The sequence below is a fragment of the Leucopleurus acutus genome, assembly GCF_964270905.1.
Source record: "Leucopleurus acutus genome assembly, chromosome: 19".
NCBI classification, from domain to species: domain Eukaryota; kingdom Metazoa; phylum Chordata; class Mammalia; order Artiodactyla; family Delphinidae; genus Leucopleurus; species Leucopleurus acutus.
The window spans coordinates 61,709,667-61,732,557 of NC_139161.1; positions in this window are offsets into that span (position 1 = coordinate 61,709,667).

A 22,891-nucleotide genomic window follows, 5' to 3' on the forward strand; every position below is an offset into this window, starting at 1 on the left:
AGGCTTCGGGGAAGGGTTAGGGTTAGGGTTCGGGCTAGGGTTAGGGTTAGGGGACGGGGACGGTTTAGGGTCCAGGTGAGGGTACGACAACGGTTTAGGGGGAGCGTATGTGTGAGGGCGCGGGTTAGTGTGAGCGTACGGGTTAGGATTAGGGGACGGGTGAGGGGAAAGCTTCGGGGAAGGGTTAGGGTTAGGGTTCGGGCTAGGGTTAGGGTTAGGGGACGGGGACGGTTTAGGGTCCAGGTGAGGGTACGGCAACGGTTTAGGGGGAGCGTACGTGTGAGGGCGCGGGTTAGTGTGAGCATACGGGTTAGGATTAGGGGACGGGTGAGGGGAAGGCTTCGGGGAAGTGTTAGGGTTAGGGTTCGGGCTAGGGTTAGGGTTAGGGGACGGGGACGGTTTAGGGTCCAGGTGAGGGTACGAGAACGGTTTAGGGGGAGCGTACGTGTGAGGGTGCGGGTTAGTGTGAGCGTACGGGTTAGGATTAGGTACGGGTGAGGGGAAGGCTTCGGGGAAGGGTTAGGGTTAGGGTTCGGGCTAGGGTTAGGGTTAGGGGACGGGGACGGTTTAGGGTCCAGGTGAGGGCACGACAACGGTTTAGGCGGAGCATACGTGTGAGGGTGCAGGTGAGTGTGAGCGTACGGGTTACGATTAGGGGATGGGTGAGGGCAAGCTTCGGGGAAGTGTTAGGGTTAGGGTTCGGGCTAGGGTTAGGGTTAGGGGACGGGGACGGTTTAGGGTCCAGGTGAGGGTACGACAACGGTTTAGGGGGAGCGTACGTGTTAGGGCGCGGGTTAGTGTGAGCGTACGGGTTAGGATTAGGGGACGGGTGAGGGGAAGGCTTCGGGGAAGGGTTAGGGTTAGGGTTCGGGCTAGGGTTAGGGTTAGGGGAAGGGGACGGTTTAGGGTCCAGGTGAGGGTACGACAACGGTTTAGGGGGAGCGTACGTGTGAGGGCGCGGGTTAGTGTGAGCGTACGGGTTAGGATTAGGGGACGGGTGAGGGGAAAGCTTCGGGGAAGGGTTAGGGTTAGGGTTCGGGCTAGGGTTAGGGTTAGGGGACGGGGACGGTTTAGGGTCCAGGTGAGGGTACGACAACGGTTTAGGGGGAGCGTACGTGTGAGGGCGCGGGTTAGTGTGAGCGTACGGGTTAGGATTAGGGGACGGGTGAGGGGAAGGCTTCAGGGAAGGGGTTAGGGTTAGGGTTCGGGCTAGGGTTAGGGTTAGGTGACGGGGTCGGTTTAGGGTCCAGGTGAGGGTACGACAACGGTTTAGGGGGAGCGTACGTGTGAGGGCACGGGTTAGTGTGAGCGTACGGGTTAGGATTAGGGGACGGGTGAGGGGAAGGCTTCGGGGAAGGGTTAGGGTTAGGGTTCGGGCTAGGGTTAGCGTTAGGGGACGGGGACGGTTTAGGGTCCAGGTGAGGATCCGACAACGGTTTAGGGGGAGCGTACGTGTGAGGGCGCGGGTTAGTGTGAGCGTACGGGTTAGGATTAGGGGACGGGTGAGGGGAAGGCTTCGGGGAAGGGTTAGGGTTAGGGTTCGGGCTAGGGTTAGGATTAGGGGACGGGGACGGTTTAGGGTCCAGGTGAGTGTACGACAACGGTTTAGGAAGAGCTTACATGTGAGAGAATGGGTTAGTGTGAGCGTATGGGTTAGGATTAGGGGACGGGTGAGGGGAAGGCTTCGGGGAAGGGTTAGGGTTAGGTTTTGGGCTAGGGTTAGGGTTAGGGGACGGGGACGGTTTATGGTCCAGGTGAGGGCACGACAACGGTTTAGGCGGAGCGTACGTGTGAGGGCGCGGGTTAGTGTGAGCGTACGTGTTAGGATTAGGGGACGGGTGAGGGGAAAGCTTCGGGGAAGTGTTAGGGTTAGGGTTCGGGCTAGGGTTAGGTTTAGGTGACGGGGACGGTTTAGGGTCCAGGTGAGGGTACGACAACGGTTTAGGGGGAGCGTACGTGTGAGGGCGAGGGTTAGTGTGAGCGTACGGGTTAGGATTAGGGGACGGGTGAGGGGAAGGCTTCGGGGAAGGGTTAGGGTTAGGGTTCGGGTTAGGGTTAGGGTTAGGGGAAGGGGACGGTTTAGGTTCCAGGTGAGGTTACGACAACGGTTTAGGTGGAGCGAACGTGTGAGGGCGCGGGTTAGTGTGAGCGTACGGGTTAGGATTAGGGCACGGGTGAGGGGAAGGCTTCGGGGAAGGGTTAGGGTTAGGGTTCGGGCTAGGGTTAGGGTTAGGGGACGGGGACGGTTTAGGGTCCAGGTGACGGTACGACAACGGTTTAGGGGGAGCGTACGTGTGAGGGCGCGGGTTAGTGTGAGCGTACGGGTTAGGATTAGGGGACGGGTGAGGGGAAGGCTTCGGGGAAGGGTTAGGGTTAGAGTTCGTGCTAGGGATAGGGTTAGGGGACGGGGACGGTTTAGGGTCCAGCTGAGGGTACGACAACGGTTTAGGGGGAGCATACGTGTGAGGGCGCGGGTTAGTGTGAGCGTACGGGTTAGGATTAGGGGACGGGTGAGGGGAAGGCTTCGGGGAAGGGTTAGGGTTAGGGTTCGGGCTAGGGTTAGGGTTCGGGGACGGGGACGGTTTAGGGTCCAGGTGAGGGTACGACAACGGTTTAGGGGGAGCGTACGTGTGAGGGCGCGTGTTAGTGTGAGCGTACGGGTTAGGATTAGGGGACGGGTGAGGGGAAGGCTTTGGGGAAGGGTTAGGGTTAGGGTTCGGGCTAGGGTTAGGGTTAGGGGACGGGGACGGTTTAGGGTCCAGGTGAGGGTCCGACAACGGTTTAGGGGGAGCATACGTGTGAGGGCGCGGGTTAGTGGGAGCGTACGGGTTAGGATTAGGGGACGGGTGAGGGGAAGGCTTCGGGGAAGTGTTAGGGTTAGGGTTGGGGCTAGGGTTAGGGTTAGGGGACGGGGACGGTTTAGGGTCCAGGTGAGGGTACGAGAACGGTTTAGGGGGAGCGTACGTGTGAGGGCGCGGGTTAGTGTGAGCGTACGGGTTAGGATGAGGGGACGGGTGATGGGAAGGCTTCGTGGCAGGGTTATGGTAAGGGTTCGGGCTAGGGTTAGGCTTAGGGGACGGGGACGGTTTAGGGTCCAGGTGAGGATACGACAACGGTTTAGGGGGAGCGTACGTGTGAGGGCGCGGGTTAGTGTGAGCGTACGGGTTAGGATTAGGGGACGGGTGAGGGGAAGGCTTCGGGGAAGGGTTAGGTTTAGGGTTCGGCCTAGGGTTAGGGTTAGGGGACGGGGACGGTTTAGGGTCCAGGTGAGGGTCCGACAACGGTTTAGGGGGAGCGTATGTGTGAGTGCGCTGGTTAGTGTGAGCGTACGGGTTAGGATTAGGGGACGGGTGAGGGGAAGGCTTCGGGGAAGGGTTAGGGTTAGGGTTCGGGCTAGGGTTAGGGTTAGGGGACGGGGACGGTTTAGGGTCCAGGTGAGGGTACGACAACGGTTTAGGGGGAGCGTACGTGTGAGGGCGCGGGTTAGTGTGAGCGTACGGGTTAGGATTAGGGGACGGGTGAGGGGAAGGCTTCGGGGAAGGGTTAGGGTTAGGGTTCGGGCTAGGGTTAGGGTTAGGGGACGGGGACGGTTTAGGGTCCAGGTGAGGGTACGACAACGGTTTAGGGGGAGCGTACGTGTGAGGGCGCGGGTTAGTGTGAGCGTACGGGTTAGGATTAGGGGACGGGTGAGGGGAAGGCTTCGGGGAAGGGTTAGGTTTAGGGTTCGGGCTAGGGTTAGGGTTAGGGGACGGGAACGGTTTTGGGTCCAGGTGAGGGTCCGACAACGGTTTAGGTGGAGCGTACGTGTGAGGGCGCGGGTTAGTGTGAGCGTACGGGTTAGCATTAGGGGACGGGTGAGAGGAAGGCTTCGGGGAAGGGTTAGGGTTAGGGTTCGGGCTAGGGTTAGGGTTAGGGGATGGGGACGGTTTAGGGTCCAGGTGAGGGTCCGACAACGGTTTAGGGGGAGCGTACGTGTGAGGGCGCGGGTTAGTGTGAGCGTACGGGTTAGGATTAGGGCACGGGTGAGGGGAAGGCTTCGGGGAAGGGTTAGGGTTAGGGTTCGGGCTAGGGTTAGGGTTAGGGAACGGGGACGGTTTAGGGTCCAGGTGAGGGTACAACAACGGTTTAGGGGGAGCATACGTGTGAGGTCGCGGGTTAGTGTGAGCGTACGGGTTAGGATTAGGGGACGGGTGAGGGGAAGGCTTCGGGGAAGGGTTAGGGTTAGGGTTCGGGCTAGGGTTAGGGTTAGGGGACGGGGACGGTTTAGGGTCCAGGTGAGGGTACGACAACGGTTTAGGGGGAGCGTACGTGTGAGGGCGCGGGTTAGTTTGAGCGTACGGGTTAGGATTAGGGGAAGCGTGAGGGGAAGGCTTCGGGGAAGGGTTAGGGTTAGGGTTCGGGCTAGGGTTAGGGTTAGGGGACGGGGACGGTTTAGGGTCCAGGTGAGGGTACGACAACGGTTTAGGGGGAGCGTATGTGTGAGGGCACGGGTTAGTGTGAGCGTACGGGTTAGGATTAGGGGACGGGTGAGGGGAAGGCTTCGGGGAAGGGTTAGGGTTAGGGTTCGGGCTAGGGTTAGGGTTAGGGGACGGGGACGGTTTAGGGTCCAGGTGAGGGTACGACAACGGTTTAGGGGGAGCGTATGTGTGAGGGCACGGGTTAGTGTGAGCGTACGGGTTAGGATTAGGGGACGGGTGAGGGGAAGGCTTCGGGGAAGTGTTAGGGTTAGGGTTCGGGCTAGGGTTAGGGTTAGGGGACGGGGACGGTTTAGGGTCCAGGTGAGGGTACGACAACGGTTTAGGGGGAGCGTACGTGTGAGGGCGCGGGTTAGTGGGAGCGTACGGGTTAGGATTAGGGGACGGGTGAGGGGAAGGCTTCGGGGAAGGGTTAGGGTTAGGGTTCGGGCTAGGGTTAGGGTTCGGGGACGGGGACGGTTTAGGGTCCAGGTGAGGGTACGACAATGGTTTAGGGAGAGCGTACGTGTGAGGGCGCGGGTTAGTGTGAGCGTACGTGTTAGGATTAGGGGACGGGTGAGGGGAAAGCTTCGGGGAAGTGTTAGGGTTAGGGTTCGGGCTAGGGTTAGGGTTAGGGGACGGGGACGGTTTAGGGTCCACGTGAGTGTACGACAACGGTTTAGGGGGAGCGTACGTGTGAGGGCGCGGGTTAGTGGGAGCATACGGGTTAGGATTAGGGGACGGGTGAGGGGAAGGCTTCGGGGAAGGGTTAGGGTTAGGGTTCGGTCTAGGGTTAGGGTTAGGGGACGGGGACGGTTAAGGGTCCAGGTGAGGGTACGACAACGGTTTCGGGGAGCGTACGTGTGAGGGCGCGGGTTAGTGTGAGCGTACGTGTTAGGATTAGGGGACGGGTGAGGGGAAGGCTTCGGGGAAGGGTTAGGGTTAGGGTTCGGTCTAGGGTTAGGGTTAGGGGACGGGGACGGTTTAGGGTCCAGGTGAGGGTACGACAACGGTTTAGGGGGAGCGTACGTGTGAGGGCGCGGGTTAGTGTGAGCGTACGGGTTAGGATTAGGGGACGGGTGAGGGGAAGGCTTCGGGGAAGGGTTAGGGTTAGGGTTCGGGCTAGGGTTAGGATTAGGGGACGGGGACGGTTTAGGGTCCAGGTGAGGGTACGACAACGGTTTAGGGGGAGCGTACGTGTGAGGGCGTGGGTTAGTGGGAGCGTACGGGTTAGGATTAGGGGACGGGTGAAGGGAAGGCTTCGGGGAAGGTTTAGGGTTAGGGTTCGGGCTAGTGTTAGGGTTAGGGGACGGGGACGGTTTAGGGTCCAGGTGAGGGTACGACAACGGTTTAGGGGGAGCGTACGTGTGAGGGCGCGGGTTAGTGGGAGCGTACGGGTTAGGATTAGGGGACGGGTGAGGGGAAGGCTTCGGGGAAGGGTTAGGGTTAGGGTTCGGGCTAGGGTTAGGGTTAGGGGACGGGGACGGTTTAGGGTCCAGGTGAGGGTACGACAACGGTTTCGGAGAGCGTACGTGTGAGGGCGCGGGTTAGTGTGAGCGTACGGGTTAGGATTAGGGGACGGGTGAGGGGAAGGCTTCGGGGAAGGGTTAGGGTTAGGGTTCGGGCTAGGGTTAGGGTTAGGGGACGGGGACGGTTTAGGGTCCAGGTGAGGGTACGACAACGGTTTAGGGGGAGCGTACGTGTGAGGGCACGGGTTAGTGTGAGCGTACGGATTAGGATTATGGGACGGGTGAGGGGAAGGCTTCGGGGAAGGGTTAAGGTTAGGGTTCGGGCTAGGGTTAGTGTTAGGGGACGGAGACGGTGTAGGGTCCAGGTGAGGGTACGACAACGGTTTAGGGGGAGCGTACGTGTGAGGGCGCGGGTTAGTGTGAGCGTACGGGTTAGGATTAGGGGACGCGTGAGGGGAAGGCTTCGGGGAAGGGTTAGGGTTAGGGTTCGGGCTAGGGTTAGGGTTAGGGGACGGGGACGGTTTAGGGTCCAGGTGAGGGTACGACAACGGTTTAGGGGGAGCGTATGTGTGAGGGAACGGGTTAGTGTGAGCGTACGGGTTAGGATTAGGGGACGGGTGAGGGGAAGGCTTCGGGGAAGGGTTAGGGTTAGGGTTCGGGCTAGGGTTAGGGTTAGGGGACGGGGACGGTTTAGGGTCCAGGTGAGGGTACGTCAACGGTTTAGGGGGAGCGTATGTGTGAGGGCACGGGTTAGTGTGAGCGTACGGGTTAGGATTAGGGGACGGGTGAGGGGAAGGCTTCGGGGAAGGGTTAGGGTTAGGGTTCGGGCTAGGGTTAGGGTTAGGGGACGGGGACGGTTTAGGGTCCAGGTGAGGGTACGACAACGGTTTAGGGGGAGCGTACGTGTGAGGGCGCAGGTTAGTGGGAGCGTACGGGTTAGGATTAGGGGACGGGTGAGGGGAAGGCTTCGGGGAAGGGTTAGGGTTAGGGTTCGGGCTAGGGTTAGGGTTCGGGGACGGGGATGGTTTAGGGTCCAGGTGAGGGTACGACAATGGTTTAGGGAGAGCGTACGTGTGAGGGCGCGGGTTAGTGTGAGCGTACGTGTTAGGATTAGGGGACGGGTGAGGGGAAAGCTTCAGGGAATTGTTAGGGTTAGGGTTCGGGCTAGGGTTAGGGTTAGGGGACGGGGACGGTTTAGGGTCCAGGTGAGTGTACGACAACGGTTTAGGGGGAGCGTACGTGTGAGGGCGCGGGTTAGTGGGAGCATACGGGTTAGGATTAGGGGACGGGTGAGGGGAAGGCTTCGGGGAAGGGTTAGGGTTAGGGTTCGGGCTAGGGTTAGGGTTAGGGGACGGGGACGGTTTAGGGTCCAGGTGAGGGTACGACAACGGTTTCGGGGAGCGTACGTGTGAGGGCGCGGGTTAGTGTGAGCGTACGTGTTAGGATTAGGGGACGGGTGAGGGGAAGGCTTCGGGGAAGGGTTAGGGTTAGGGTTCGGTCTAGGGTTAGGGTTAGGGGACGGGGACGGTTTAGGGTCCAGGTGAGGGTACGACAACGGTTTAGGGGGAGCGTACGTGTGAGGGCGCGGGTTAGTGTGAGCGTACGGGTTAGGATTAGGGGACGGGTGAGGGGAAGGCTTCGGGGAAGGGTTAGGGTTAGGGTTCGGGCTAGGGTTAGGATTAGGGCACGGGGACGGTTTAGGGTCCAGGTGAGGGTACGACAACGGTTTAGGGGGAGCGTACGTGTGAGGGCGTGGGTTAGTGGGAGCGTTCGGGTTAGGATTAGGGGACGGGTGAAGGGAAGGCTTCGGGGAAGGGTTAGGGTTAGGGTTCGGGCTAGTGTTAGGGTTAGGGGACGGGGACGGTTTAGGGTCCAGGTGAGGGTACGACAACGGTTTAGGGGGAGCGTACGTGTGAGGGCGCGGGTTAGTGGGAGCGTACGGGTTAGGATTAGGGGACGGGTGAGGGGAAGGCTTCGGGGAAGGGTTAGGGTTAGGGTTCGGGCTAGGGTTAGGGTTAGGGGACGGGGACGGTTTAGGGTCCAGGTGAGGGTACGACAACGGTTTCGGAGAGCGTACGTGTGAGGGCGCGGGTTAGTGTGAGCGTACGGGTTAGGATTAGGGGACGGGTGAGGGGAAGGCTTCGGGGAAGGGTTAGGGTTAGGGTTCGGGCTAGGGTTAGGGTTAGGGGACGGGGACGGTTTAGGGTCCAGGTGAGGTTACGACAACGGTTTAGGGGGAGCGTACGTGTGAGGGCACGGGTTAGTGTGAGCGTACGTGTTAGGATTAGGGGACGGGTGAGGGGAAGGCTTCGGGGAAGGGTTAGGGTTAGGGTTCGGGCTAGGGTTAGGGTTAGGGGACGGGGACGGTTTAGGGTCCAGGTGAGGGTACGACAACGGTTTAGGGGGAGCGTACGTGTGAGGGCGCAGGTTAGTGTGAGCGTACGGGTTAGGATTAGGGGACGGGTGAGGGGAAGGCTTCGGGGAAGGGTTAGGGTTAGGGTTCGGGCTAGGGTTAGGGTTCGGGGACGGGGACGGTTTAGGGTCCAGGTGAGGGTACGACAATGGTTTAGGGAGAGCGTACGTGTGAGGGCGCGGGTTCGTGTGAGCGTACGTGTTAGGATTAGGGGACGGGTGAGGGGAAAGCTTCGGGGAAGTGTTAGGGTTAGGGTTCGGGCTAGGGTTAGGGTTAGGGGACGGGGACAGTTTAGGGTCCAGGTGAGTGTACGACAACGGTTTAGGGGGAGCGTACGTGTGAGGGCGCGGGTTAGTGGGAGCATACGGGTTAGGATTAGGGGACGGGTGAGGGGAAGGCTTCGGGGAAGGGTTAGGGTTAGGGTTCGGGCTAGGGTTAGGGTTAGGGGACGGGGACGGTTTAGGGTCCAGGTGAGGGTACGACAACGGTTTCGGGGAGCGTACGTGTGAGGGCGCGGGTTAGTGTGAGCGTACGTGTTAGGATTATGGGACGGGTGAGGGGAAGGCTTCGGGGAAGGGTTAGGGTTAGGGTTCGGTCTAGGGTTAGGGTTAGGGGACGGGGACGGTTTAGGGTCCAGGTGAGGGTACGACAACGGTTTAGGGGGAGCGTACGTGTGAGGGCGCGGGTTAGTGTGAGCGTACGGGTTAGGATTAGGGGACGGGTGAGGGGAAGGCTTCGGGGAAGGGTTAGGGTTAGGGTTCGGGCTAGTGTTAGGGTTAGGGGACGGGGACGGTTTAGGGTCCAGGTGAGTGTACGACAATGGTTTAGGGGGAGCGTACGTGTGAGGGCGCGGGTTAGTGTGAGCGTACGGGTTAGGATTAGGGGACGGGTGAGGGGAAGGCTTCGGGGAAGGGTGAGGGGAAGGCTTCGGGGAAGGGTTAGGGTTAGGGTTCGGGCTAGGGTTAGGGTTAGGGGACGGGGACGGTTTAGGGTCCAGGTGAGGGTCCGACAACGGTTTAGGGGGAGCGTACGTGTGAGGGCGCGGGTTAGGGTGAGCGTACGGGTTAGGATTAGGGGACGGGTGAGGGGAAGGCTTCGGGGAAGGGTTAGGGTTAGGGTTCGGGTTAGGGTTAGTGTTAGGGGACGGGGACGGTTTAGGGTCCAGGTGAGGGTACGACAACGGTTTAGGGGGAGCGTACGTGTGAGGGCACGGGTTAGTGTGAGCGTACGGGTTAGGATTAGGGGACGGGTGAGGGGAAGGCTTCGGGGAAGGGTTAGGGTTAGGGTTCGGGCTAGGGTTAGGGTTAGGGGACGGGGACGGTTTAGGGTCCAGGTGAGGGTACGACAACGGTTTAGGGGGAGTGTACGTGTGAGGGCGCGGGTTAGTGTGAGCGTACGTGTTAGGATTAGGGGACGGGTGAGGGGAAAGCTTCGGGGAAGTGTTAGGGTTAGGGTTCGGGCTAGGGTTAGGGTTAGGGGACGGGGACGGTTTAGGGTCCAGGTGAGGGTCCGACAACGGTTTAGTGGGAGCGTACGTGTGAGGGCGCGGGTTAGTGTGAGCGAACGGGTTAGGATTAGGGGACGGGTGAGGGGAAGGCTTCGGGGAAGGGTTAGGGTTAGTGTTCGGGCTAGGGTTAGGGTTCGGGGACGGGGACGGTTTAGGGTCCAGGTGAGGGTACGACAACGGTTTAGGGGGAGCGTACGAGTGAGGGCGCGGGTTAGTGTGAGCGTACGTGTTAGGATTAGGGGACGGGTGAGGGGAAAGCTTCGGGGAAGTGTTAGGGTTAGGGTTCGGGCTAGGGTTAGGGTTAGGGGACGGGGACGGTTTAGGGTCCAGGTGAGTGTACGACAATGGTTTAGGGGGAGCGTACGTGTGAGGGCGCTGGTTAGTGTGTGCGTACGGGTTAGGATTAGGGGACGGGTGAGGGGAAGGCTTCGGGGAAGGGTGAGGGGAAGGCTTCGGGGAAGGGTTAGGGTTAGGGTTCGGGCTAGGGTTAGGGTTAGGGGACGGGGACGGTTTAGGGTCCAGGTGAGGGTACGACAACGGTTTAGGGGGAGCGTACGTGTGAGGGCGTGGGTTAGTGTGAGCGTACGGGTTAGGATTAGGGGACGTGTGAGGGGAAGGCTTCGGGGAAGGGTTAGGGTTAGGGTTCGGGCTAGGGTTAGGGTTAGGGGACGGGGACGGTTTAGGGTCCAGGTGAGGGTACGACAACGGTTTAGGGGGAGCGTACGTGTGAGGGCGCGAGTTAGTGGGAGCGTACGGGTTAGGATTAGGGGACGGGTGAGGGGAAGGCTTCGGGGAGGGTTAGGGTTAGGGTTCGGGCTAGGGTTAGGGTTAGGGGACGGGGACGGTGTAGGGTCCAGGTGAGGGTACGACAACGGTTTAGGGGGAGCGTACGTGTGAGGGTGCGGGTTAGTGTGAGCGTACGGGTTAGGATTAGGGGACGGGTGAGGGGAAGGCTTCGGGGAAGGGTTAGGGTTAGGGTTCGGGCTAGGGTTAGGGTTAGGGGACGGGGACGGTTTAGGGTCCAGGTGAGGGTACGACAACGGTTTATGGGGAGCGTACGTGTGAGGGCGCGGGTTAGTGTGAGCGTACGGGTTAGGATTAGGGGACGGGTGAGGGGAAGGCTTCGGGGAAGGGTTAGGGTTAGGGTTCGGGCTAGGGTTAGGGTTCGGGGACGGGGACGGTTTAGGGTCCAGGTGAGGGTACGACAATGGTTTAGGGAGAGCGTACGTGTGAGGGCGCGGGTTAGTGTGAGCGTACGTGTTAGGATTAGGGGACGGGTGAGGGGAAAGCTTCGGGGAAGTGTTAGGGTTAGGGTTCGGGCTAGGGTTAGGGTTAGGGGACGGGGACGGTTTAGGGTCCAGGTGAGTGTACGACAACGGTTTAGGGGGAGCGTACGTGTGAGGGCGCGGGTTAGTGGGAGCATACGGGTTAGGATTAGGGGACGGGTGAAGGGAAGGCTTCGGGGAAGGGTTAGGGTTAGGGTTCGGGCTAGGGTTAGGGTTAGGGGACGGGGACGGTTTAGGGTCCAGGTGAGGGTACGACAACGGTTTCGGGGAGCGTACGTGTGAGGGCGCGGGTTAGTGTGAGCGTACGTGTTAGGATTAGGGGACGGGTGAGGGGAAGGCTTCGGGGAAGGGTTAGGTTTAGGGTTCGGTCTAGGGTTAGGGTTAGGGGACGGGGACGGTTTAGGGTCCAGGTGAGGGTACGACAACGGTTTAGGGGGAGCGTACGTGTGAGGGCGCGGGTTAGTGTGAGCGTACGGGTTAGGATTAGGGGACGGGTGAGGGGAAGGCTTCGGGGAAGGGTTAGGGTTAGGGTTCGGGCTAGGGTTAGGATTAGGGGACGGGGACGGTTTAGGGTCCAGGTGAGGGTACGACAACGGTTTAGGGGGAGCGTACGTGTGAGGGCGTGGGTTAGTGGGAGCGTACGGGTTAGGATTAGGGGACGGGTGAGGGGAAGGCTTCGGGGAAGGGTTAGGGTTAGGGTTCGGGCTAGTGTTAGGGTTAGGGGACGGGGATGGTTTAGGGTCCAGGTGAGGGTACGACAACGGTTTAGGGGGAGCGTACGTGTGAGGGCGCGGGTTAGTGGGAGCGTACGGGTTAGGATTAGGGGACGGGTGAGGGGAAGGCTTCGGGGAAGGGTTAGGGTTAGGGTTCGGGCTAGGGTTAGGGTTAGGGGACGGGGACGGTTTAGGGTCCAGGTGAGGGTACGACAACGGTTTCGGAGAGCGTACGTGTGAGGGCGCGGGTTAGTGTGAGCGTACGGGTTAGGATTAGGGGACGGGTGAGGGGAAGGCTTCGGGGAAGGGTTAGGGTTAGGGTTCGGGCTAGGGTTAGGGTTAGGGGACGGGGACGGTTTAGGGTCCAGGTGAGGGTACGACAACGGTTTAGGGGGAGCGTACGTGTGAGGGCGCGGGTTAGTGTGAGCGTACGGGTTAGGATTATGGGACGGGTGAGGGGAAGGCTTCGGGGAAGGGTTAGGGTTAGGGTTCGGGCTAGGGTTAGGGTTAGGGGACGGGGACGGTTGAGGGTCCAGGTGAGGGTACGACAACGGTTTAGGGGGAGTGTACGTGTGAGGGCGCGGGTTAGTGTGAGCGTACGTGTTAGGATTAGGGGACGGGTGAGGGGAAAGCTTCGGGGAAGTGTTAGGGTTAGGGTTCGGGCTAGGGTTAGGGTTAGGGGACGGGGACGGTTTAGGGTCCAGGTGAGGGTCCGACAACGGTTTAGTGGGAGCGTACGTGTGAGGGCGCGGGTTAGTGTGAGCGTACGGGTTAGGATTAGGGGACGGGTGAGGGGAAGGCTTCGGGGAAGGGTTAGGGTTAGGGTTCGGGCTAGGGTTAGGATTAGGGGACGGGGACGGTTTAGGGTCCAGGTGAGGGTACGACAACGGTTTAGGGGGAGCGTACGTGTGAGGGCGTGGGTTAGTGGGAGCGTACGGGTTAGGATTAGGGGACGGGTGAAGGGAAGGCTTCGGGGAAGTGTTAGGGTTAGGGTTCGGGCTAGTGTTAGGGTTAGGGGACGGGGACGGTTTAGGGTCCAGGTGAGGGTACGACAACGGTTTAGGGGGAGCGTACGTGTGAGGGCGCGGGTTAGTGGGAGCGTACGGGTTAGGATTAGGGGACGGGTGAGGGGAAGGCTTCGGGGAAGGGTTAGGGTTAGGGTTCGGGCTAGGGTTAGGGTTAGGGGACGGGGACGGTTTAGGGTCCAGGTGAGGGTACGACAACGGTTTCGGAGAGCGTACGTGTGAGGGCGCGGGTTAGTGTGAGCGTACGGGTTAGGATTAGGGGACGGGTGAGGGGAAGGCTTCGGGGAAGGGTTAGGGTTAGGGTTCGGGCTAGGGTTAGGGTTAGGGGACGGGGACGGTTTAGGGTCCAGGTGAGGGTACGACAACGGTTTAGGGGGAGCGTACGTGTGAGGGCACGGGTTAGTGTGAGCGTACGGGTTAGGATTACGGGACGGGTGAGGGGAAGGCTTCGGGGAAGGGTTAAGGTTAGGGTTCGGGCTAGGGTTAGTGTTAGGGGACGGGGACGGTGTAGGGTCCAGGTGAGGGTACGACAACGGTTTAGCGGGAGCGTACGTGTGAGGGCGCGGGTTAGTGTGAGCGTACGGGTTAGGATTAGGGGACGGGTGAGGGGAAGGCTTCGGGGAAGGGTTAGGGTTAGGGTTCGGGCTAGGGTTAGGGTTAGGGGACGGGGACAGTGTAGGGTCCAGGTGAGGGTACGACAACGGTTTAGGGGGAGCGTACGTGTGAGGGTGCGGGTTAGTGTGAGCGTACGGGTTAGGATTAGGGGACGGGTGAGGGGAAGGCTTCGGGGAAGGGTTAGGGTTAGGGTTCGGGCTAGGGTTAGGGTTAGGGGACGGGGACGGTTTAGGGTCCAGGTGAGGGTACGACAACGGTTTAGGGGGAGCGTACGTGTGAGGGCGCAGGTTAGTGTGAGCGTACGGGTTAGGATTAGGGGACGGGTGAGGGGAAGGCTTCGGGGAAGGGTGAGGGGAAGGCTTCGGGGAAGGGTTAGGGTTAGGGTTCGGGCTAGGGTTAGGGTTAGGGGACGGGGACGGTTTAGGGTCCAGGTGAGGGTACGACAACGGTTTAGGGGGAGCGTACGTGTGAGGGCGCGGGTTAGTGTGAGCTACGGGTTAGGATTAGGGGACGTGTGAGGGGAAGGCTTCGGGGAAGGGTTAGGGTTAGGGTTCGGGCTAGGGTTAGGGTTAGGGGACGGGGACGGTTTAGGGTCCAGGTGAGGGTACGACAACGGTTTAGGGGGAGCGTACGTGTGAGGGCGCGGGTTAGTGGGAGCGTACGGGTTAGGATTAGGGGACGGGTGAGGGGAAGGCTTCGGGGAGGGTTAGGGTTAGGGTTCGGGCTAGGGTTAGGGTTAGGGGACGGGGACGGTGTAGGGTCCAGGTGAGGGTACGACAACGGTTTAGGGGGAGCGTACGTGTGAGGGTGCGGGTTAGTGTGAGCGTACGGGTTAGGATTAGGGGACGGGTGAGGGGAAGGCTTCGGGGAAGGGTTAGGGTTAGGGTTCGGGCTAGGGTTAGGGTTAGGGGACGGGGACGGTTTAGGGTCCAGGTGAGGGTACGACAACGGTTTATGGGGAGCGTACGTGTGAGGGCGCGGGTTAGTGTGAGCGTACGGGTTAGGATTAGGGGACGGGTGAGGGGAAGACTTCGGGGAAGTGTTAGGGTTAGGGTTCGGGCTAGGGTTAGGGTTCGGGGACGGGGACGGTTTAGGGTCCAGGTGAGGGTACGACAATGGTTTAGGGAGAGCGTACGTGTGAGGGCGCGGGTTAGTGTGAGCGTACGTGTTAGGATTAGGGGACGGTTGAGGGGAAAGCTTCGGGGAAGTGTTAGGGTTAGGGTTCGGGCTAGGGTTAGGGTTAGGGGACGGGGACGGTTTAGGGTCCAGGTGAGTGTACGACAACGGTTTAGGGGGAGCGTACGTGTGAGGGCGCGGGTTAGTGGGAGCATACGGGTTAGGATTAGGGGACGGGTGAAGGGAAGGCTTCGGGGAAGGGTTAGGGTTAGGGTTCGGGCTAGGGTTAGGGTTAGGGGACGGGGACGGTTTAGGGTCCAGGTGAGGGTACGACAACGGTTTCGGGGAGCGTACGTGTGAGGGCGCGGGTTAGTGTGAGCGTACGTGTTAGGATTAGGGGACGGGTGAGGGGAAGGCTTCGGGGAAGGGTTAGGTTTAGGGTTCGGTCTAGGGTTAGGGTTAGGGGACGGGGACGGTTTAGGGTCCAGGTGAGGGTACGACAACGGTTTAGGGGGAGCGTACGTGTGAGGGCGCGGGTTAGTGTGAGCGTACGGGTTAGGATTAGGGGACGGGTGAGGGGAAGGCTTCGGGGAAGGGTTAGGGTTAGGGTTCGGGCTAGGGTTAGGATTAGGGGACGGGGACGGTTTAGGGTCCAGGTGAGGGTACGACAACGGTTTAGGGGGAGCGTACGTGTGAGGGCGTGGGTTAGTGGGAGCGTACGGGTTAGGATTAGGGGACGGGTGAGGGGAAGGCTTCGGGGAAGGGTTAGGGTTAGGGTTCGGGCTAGTGTTAGGGTTAGGGGACGGGGATGGTTTAGGGTCCAGGTGAGGGTACGACAACGGTTTAGGGGGAGCGTACGTGTGAGGGCGCGGGTTAGTGGGAGCGTACGGGTTAGGATTAGGGGACGGGTGAGGGGAAGGCTTCGGGGAAGGGTTAGGGTTAGGGTTCGGGCTAGGGTTAGGGTTAGGGGACGGGGACGGTTTAGGGTCCAGGTGAGTGTACGACAACGGTTTAGGGGGAGCGTACGTGTGAGGGCGCGGGTTAGTGGGAGCATACGGGTTAGGATTAGGGGACGGGTGAGGGGAAGGCTTCGGGGAAGGGTTAGGGTTAGGGTTCGGGCTAGGGTTAGGGTTAGGGGACGGGGACGGTTTAGGGTCCAGGTGAGGGTACGACAACGGTTTCGGGGAGCGTACGTGTGAGGGCACGGGTTAGTGTGAGCGTACGTGTTAGGATTAGGGGACGGGTGAGGGGAAGGCTTCGGGGAAGGGTTAGGGTTAGGGTTCGGTCTAGGGTTAGGGTTAGGGGACGGGGACGGTTTAGGGTCCAGGTGAGGGTACGACAACGGTTTAGGGGGAGCGTACGTGTGAGGGCGCGGGTTAGTGTGAGCGTACGGGTTAGGATTAGGGGACGGGTGAGGGGAAGGCTTCGGGGAAGGGTTAGGGTTAGGGTTCGGGCTAGGGTTAGGGTTAGGGGACGGGGACGGTTTTGGGTCCAGGTGAGGGTACGACAACGGTTTAGGGGGAGCGTACGTGTGAGGGCGTGGGTTAGTGGGAGCGTACGGGTTAGGATTAGGGGACGGGTGAGGGGAAGGCTTCGGGGAAGGGTTAGGGTTAGGGTTCGGGCTAGGGTTAGGGTTAGGGGACGGGGACGGTTTAGGGTCCAGGTGAGGGTACGACAACGGTTTAGGGGGAGCGTACGTGTGAGGGCGCGGGTTAGTGGGAGCGTACGGGTTAGGATTAGGGGACGGGTGAGGGGAAGGCTTCGGGGAAGGGTTAGGGTTAGGGTTCGGGCTAGGGTTAGGGTTAGGGGACGGGGACGGTTTAGGGTCCAGGTGAGGGTACGACAACGGATTCGGAGAGCGTACGTGTGAGGGCGCGGGTTAGTGTGAGCGTACGGGTTAGGATTAGGGGACCGGTGATGGGAAGGCTTCGGGGAAGGGTTAGGGTTAGGGTTCGGGCTAGGGTTAGGGTTAGGGGACGGGGACGGTTTAGGGTCCAGGTGAGGGTACGACAACGGTTTAGGGGGAGCGTACGTGTGAGGGCGCGGGTTAGTGTGAGCGTACGGGTTAGGATTATGGGACGGGTGAGGGGAAGGCTTCGGGGAAGGGTTAGGGTTAGGGTTCGGGCTAGGGTTAGGGTTAGGGGACGGGGAAGGTTTAGGGTCCAGGTGAGGGTCCGACAACGGTTTAGGGGGAGCGTACGTGTGAGGGCGCGGGTTAGGGTGAGCGTACGGGTTAGGATTAGGGGACGGGTGAGGGGAAGGCTTCGGGGAAGGGTTAGGGTTAGGGTTCGGGTTAGGGTTAGTGTTAGGGGACGGGGACGGTTTAGGGTCCAGGTGAGGGTACGACAACGGTTTAGGGGGAGCGTACGTGTGAGGGCACGGGTTAGTGTGAGCGTACGGGTTAGGATTAGGGGACGGGTGAGGGGAAGGCTTCGGGGAAGGGTTAGGGTTAGGGTTCGGGCTAGGGTTAGGGTTAGGGGACGGGGACGGTTTAGGGTCCAGGTGAGGGTACGACAACGGTTTAGGGGGAGCGTACGTGTGAGGGCGCGGGTTAGTGTGAGCGTACGTGTTAGGATTAGGGGACGGGTGAGGGGAAGCTTCGGGGAAGTGTTAGGGTTAGGGTTCGGGCTAGGGTTAGGGTTAGGGGACGGGGACGGTTTAGGGTCCAGGTGAGGGTCCGACAACGGTTTAGGGGGAGCGTACGTGTGAGGGCGCGGGTTAGTGTGAGCGTACGGGTTAGGATTAGGGGACGGGTGAGGGGAAGGCTTCGGGGAAGGGTTAGGGTTAGGGTTCGGGTTAGGGTTAGTGTTAGGGGACGGGGACGGTTTAGGGTCCAGGTGAGGGTACGACAACGGTTTAGGAGGAGCGTACGTGTGAGGGCACGTGTTAGTGTGAGCGTACGGGTTAGGATTAGGGGACGGGTGAGGGGAAGGCTTCGGGGAAGGGTTAGGGTTAGGGTTCGGGCTAGGGTTAGGGTTAGGGGACGGGGACGGTTTAGGGTCCAGGTGAGGGTACGACAACTGTTTAGGGGGAGCGTACGTGTGAGGGCGCGGGTTAGTGTGAGCGTACGGTTTAGGATTAGGGGACGGGTGAGGGGAAGGCTTCGGGGAAGGGTTAGGGTTAGGGTTCGGGCTAGGGTTAGGGTTAGGGGACGGGGACGGTTTAGGGTCCAGGTGAGGGTACGACAACGGTTGAGGGGGAGCGTACGTGTGAGGGCGCGGGTTAGTGTGAGCGTACGGGTTAGGATTAGGGGACGGGTGAGGGGAAGGCTTCGGGGAAGGGTTAGGGTTAGGGTTCGGGCTAGGGTTAGGGTTAGGGGACGGGGACGGTTTAGGGTCCAGGTGAGGGTACGACAACGGTTTAGGGGGAGCGTACGTGTGAGGGCGCGGGTTAGTGTGAGCGTACGTGTTAGGATTAGGGGACGGGTGAGGGGAAGCTTCGGGGAAGTGTTAGGGTTAGGGTTCGGGCTAGGGTTAGGGTTAGGGGACGGGGACGGTTTAGGGTCCAGGTGAGGGTCCGACAACGGTTTAGGGGGAGCGTACGTGTGAGGGCGCGGGTTAGTGTGAGCGTACGGGTTAGGATTAGGGGACGGGTGAGGGGAAGGCTTCGGGGAAGGGTTAGGGTTAGGGTTCGGGTTAGGGTTAGTGTTAGGGGACGGGGACGGTTTAGGGTCCAGGTGAGGGTACGACAACGGTTTAGGAGGAGCGTACGTGTGAGGGCACGTGTTAGTGTGAGCGTACGGGTTAGGATTAGGGGACGGGTGAGGGGAAGGCTTCGGGGAAGGGTTAGGGTTAGGGTTCGGGCTAGGGTTAGGGTTAGGGGACGGGGACGGTTTAGGGTCCAGGTGAGGGTACGACAACTGTTTAGGGGGAGCGTACGTGTGAGGGCGCGGGTTAGTGTGAGCGTACGGTTTAGGATTAGGGGACGGGTGAGGGGAAGGCTTCGGGGAAGGGTTAGGGTTAGGGTTCGGGCTAGGGTTAGGGTTAGGGGACGGGGACGGTTTAGGGTCCAGGTGAGGGTACGACAACGGTTGAGGGGGAGCGTACGTGTGAGGGCGCGGGTTAGTGTGAGCGTACGGGTTAGGATTAGGGGACGGGTGAGGGGAAGGCTTCGGGGAAGTGTTAGGGTTAGGGTTCGGGCTAGGGTTAGGGTTAGGGGACGGGGACGGTTTAGGGTCCAGGTGAGGGTCCGACAACGGTTTAGGGGGAGCGTACGTGTGAGGGCGCGGGTTAGTGTGAGCGTACGGGTTAGGATTAGGGGACGGGTGAGGGGAAGGCTTCAGGGAAGGGTTAGGGTTAGGGTTCGGGCTAGGGTTAGGGTTAGGTGACGGGGACGGTTTAGGGTCCAGGTGAGGGTACGACAACGGTTTAGGGGGAGCGTACGTGTGAGGGCGCGGGTTAGTGTGAGCGTACGGGTTAGGATTAGGGGACGGGTGACGGGAAGGCTTCGGGGAAGGGTTAGGGTTAGGGTTCGGGCTAGGGTTAGGGTTAGGGGACGGGGACGGTTTAGGGTCCAGGTGAGGGTCCGACAACGGTTTAAGGGGAGCGTACGTGTGAAGGCGCGGGTTAGTGGGAGCGTACGGGTTAGGATTAGGGGACGGGTGAGGGGAAGGCTTCGGGGAAGGGTTAGGGTTAGGGTTCGGGCTAGGGTTAGGTTTAGGTGACGGGGACGGTTTAGGGTCCAGGTGAGTGTACGACAACGGTTTAGGAGGAGCTTACATGTGAGAGAATGGGTTAGTGTGAGCGTATGGGTTAGGATTAGGGGACGGGTGAGGGGAAGGCTTCGGGGAAGGGTTAGGGTTAGGTTTTGGGCTAGGGTTAGGGTTAGGGGACGGGGACGGTTTAGGGTCCAGGTGAGGGCACGACAACGGTTTAGGCGGAGCGTACGTGTGAGGGCGCGGGTTAGTGTGAGCGTACGTGTTAGGATTAGGGGACGGGTGAGGGGAAAGCTTCGGGGAAGTGTTAGGGTTAGGGTTCGGGCTAGGGTTAGGTTTAGGTGACGGGGACGGTTTAGGGTCCAGGTGAGGGTACGACAACGGTTTAGGGGGAGCGTACGTGTGAGGGCGAGGGTTAGTGTGAGCGTACGGGTTAGGATTAGGGGACGGGTGAGGGGAAGGCTTCGGGGAAGGGTTAGGGTTAGGGTTCGGGTTAGGGTTAGGGTTAGGGGAAGGGGACGGTTTAGGTTCCAGGTGAGGGTACGACAACGGTTTAGGTGGAGCGAACGTGTGAGGGCGCGGGTTAGTGTGAGCGTACGGGTTAGGATTAGGGCACGGGTGAGGGGAAGGCTTCGGGGAAGGGTTAGGGTTAGGGTTCGGGCTAGGGTTAGGGTTAGGGGACGGGGACGGTTTAGGGTCCAGGTGACGGTACGACAACGGTTTAGGGGGAGCGTACGTGTGAGGGCGCGGGTTAGTGTGAGCGTACGGGTTAGGATTAGGGGACGGGTGAGGGGAAGGCTTCGGGGAAGGGTTAGGGTTAGAGTTCGTGCTAGGGATAGGGTTAGGGGACGGGGACGGTTTAGGGTCCAGCTGAGGGTACGACAACGGTGTAGGGGGAGCATACGTGTGAGGGCGCGGGTTAGTGTGAGCGTACGGGTTAGGATTAGGGGACGGGTGAGGGGAAGGCTTCGGGGAAGGGTTAGGGTTAGGGTTCGGGCTAGGGTTAGGGTTCGGGGACGGGGACGGTTTAGGGTCCAGGTGAGGGTACGACAACGGTTTAGGGGGAGCGTACGTGTGAGGGCGCAGGTTAGTGTGAGCGTACGTGTTAGGATTAGGGGACGGGTGAGGGGAAGGCTTCGGGGAAGGGTTAGGGTTAGTGTTCGGGCTAGGGTTAGGGGACGGGGACGGTTTAGGGTCCAGGTGAGGGTACGACAACGGTTTAGGGGGAGCGTACGTGTGAGGGCGCGGGTTAGTGTGAGCGTACGGGTTAGGATTAGGGGACGGGTGAGGGGAAGGCTTCGGGGAAGGTTTAAGGTTAGGGTTCGGGCTAGGGTTAGGGTTAGGGGACGGGGACGGTTTAGGGTCCAGGTGAGGGTACGACAACGGTTTAGGGGTAGCGTACGTGTGAGGGCGCGGGTTAGTGTGAGCGTACGGGTTAGGATTAGGGGACGGGTGAGGGGAAGGCTTCGGGGAAGTGTTAGGGTTACGGTTCGGGCTAGGTTTAGGGTTAGGGGACGGGGACGGTTTAGGGTCCAGGTGAGGGTACGACAACGGTTTAGGGGGAGCGTACGTGTGAGGGTGTGGGTTAGTGTGAGCGTACGTGTTAGGATTAGGGGACGGGTGAGGGGAAGGCTTCGGGGAAGGTTTAGGGTTAGGGTTCGGGCACGGGTTAGGGTTAGGGGACGGGGACGGTTTAGTATCCAGGTGAGGGTACGACAACGGTTTAGGGGGAGCGTACGTGTGAGGGTGCGAGTTGGTGTGAACGTACGGGTTAGGATTAGGGGACGGGTGAGGGGAAGGCTTCGGGGAAGGGTTAGGGTTAGGGTTCGGTCTAGGGTTAGGGTTAGGAGACGGGGACGGTTTAGAGTCCAGGTGAGGGTACGACAACGGTTTAGGGGTAGCGTACGTGTGAGGGCGCGGGTTAGTGTGAGCGTACGTGTTAGGATTAGGGGACGGGTGAGGGGAAGGCTTCGGGGAAGGGTTAGGGTTAGGGTTCGCGCTAGGGTTACGGTTAGGGGATGGGGACAGTTTAGGGTCCAGGTGAGGGTACGACAACGGTTTAGGGGGAGCGTACGTGTGAGGGCGCGGGTTAGTGTGAGCGTACGGGTTAGGATTAGGGGACGGGTGAGGGGAAGGCTTCGGGGAAGGGTTAGGGTTAGGGTTCGGGCTAGGGTTAGGGTTACGGGACGGGGACGGTTTAGGGTCCAGGTGAGGGTACGACAACGGTTTAGGGGGAGCGTACGTGTGAGGGCGCGGGTTAGTGTGAGCGTACGGGTTAGGATTAAGGGACGGGTGAGGGGAAGGCTTCGGGGAAGGGTTAGGGTTAGGGTTCGGGCTAGGGTTAGGGTTAGGGGACGGGGACGGTTTAGGGTCCAGGTGAGGGTACGACAACGGTTTAGGGGGAGCGTACGTGTGAGGGCGCGGGTTAGTGTGAGCGTACGGGTTAGGATTAGGGGACGGGTGAGGGGAAGGCTTCGGGGAAGGGTTAGGGTTAGGGTTCGGGCTAGGGTTAGGGTTAGCGGACGGGGACGGTTTAGGGTCCAGGTGAGGGTACGACAACTGTTTAGGGGGAGCGTACGTGTGAGGGCGCGGGTTAGTGTGAGCGTACGGTTTAGGATTAGGGGACGGGTGAGGGGAAGGCTTCGGGGAAGGGTTAGGGTTAGGGTTCGGGCTAGGGTTAGGGTTAGGGGACGGGGACGGTTTAGGGTCCAGGTGAGGGTACGACAACGGTTGAGGGGGAGCGTACGTGTGAGGGCGCGGGTTAGTGTGAGCGTACGGGTTAGGATTAGGGGACGGGTGAGGGGAAGGCTTCGGGGAAGTGTTAGTGTTAGGGTTCGGGCTAGGGTTAGGGTTAGGGGACGGGGACGGTTTAGGGTCCAGGTGAGGGTCCGACAACGGTTTAGGGGGAGCGTACGTGTGAGGGCGCGGGTTAGTGTGAGCGTACGGGTTAGGATTAGGGGACGGGTGAGGGGAAGGCTTCAGGGAAGGGTTAGGGTTAGGGTTCGGGCTAGGGTTAGGGTTAGGTGACGGGGACGGTTTAGGGTCCAGGTGAGGGTACGACAACGGTTTAGGGGGAGCGTACGTGTGAGGGCGCGGGTTAGTGTGAGCGTACGGGTTAGGATTAGGGGACGGGTGAGGGGAAGGCTTCGTGGAAGTGTTAGGGTTAGGGTTCGGGCTAGGGTTAGGGTTAGGGGACGGGGACGGTTTAGGGTCCAGGTGAGGGTCCGACAACGGTTTAAGGGGAGCGTACGTGTGAAGGCGCGGGTTAGTGTGAGCGTACAGGTTAGGATTAGGGGACGGGTGAGGGGAAGGCTTCGGGGAAGGGTTAGGGTTAGGGTTCGGGCTAGGGTTAGGGTTAGGGGACGGGGACGGTTTAGGGTCCAGGTGAGGGTACGACAACGGTTTAGGGGGAGCGTACGTGTGAGGGCACGGGTTAGTGAGAGCGTACGGGTTAGGATTAGGGGACGGGTGAGGGGAAGGCTTCGGGGAAGGGTTAGGGTTAGGGTTCGGGCTAGGGTTAGGGTTAGGGGACGGGGACGGTTTAGGGTCCAGGTGAGGGTACGACAACGGTTTAGGGGGAGCGTACGTGTGAGGGCGTGGGTTAGTGTGAGCGTACGGGTTAGGATTAGGGGACGGGTG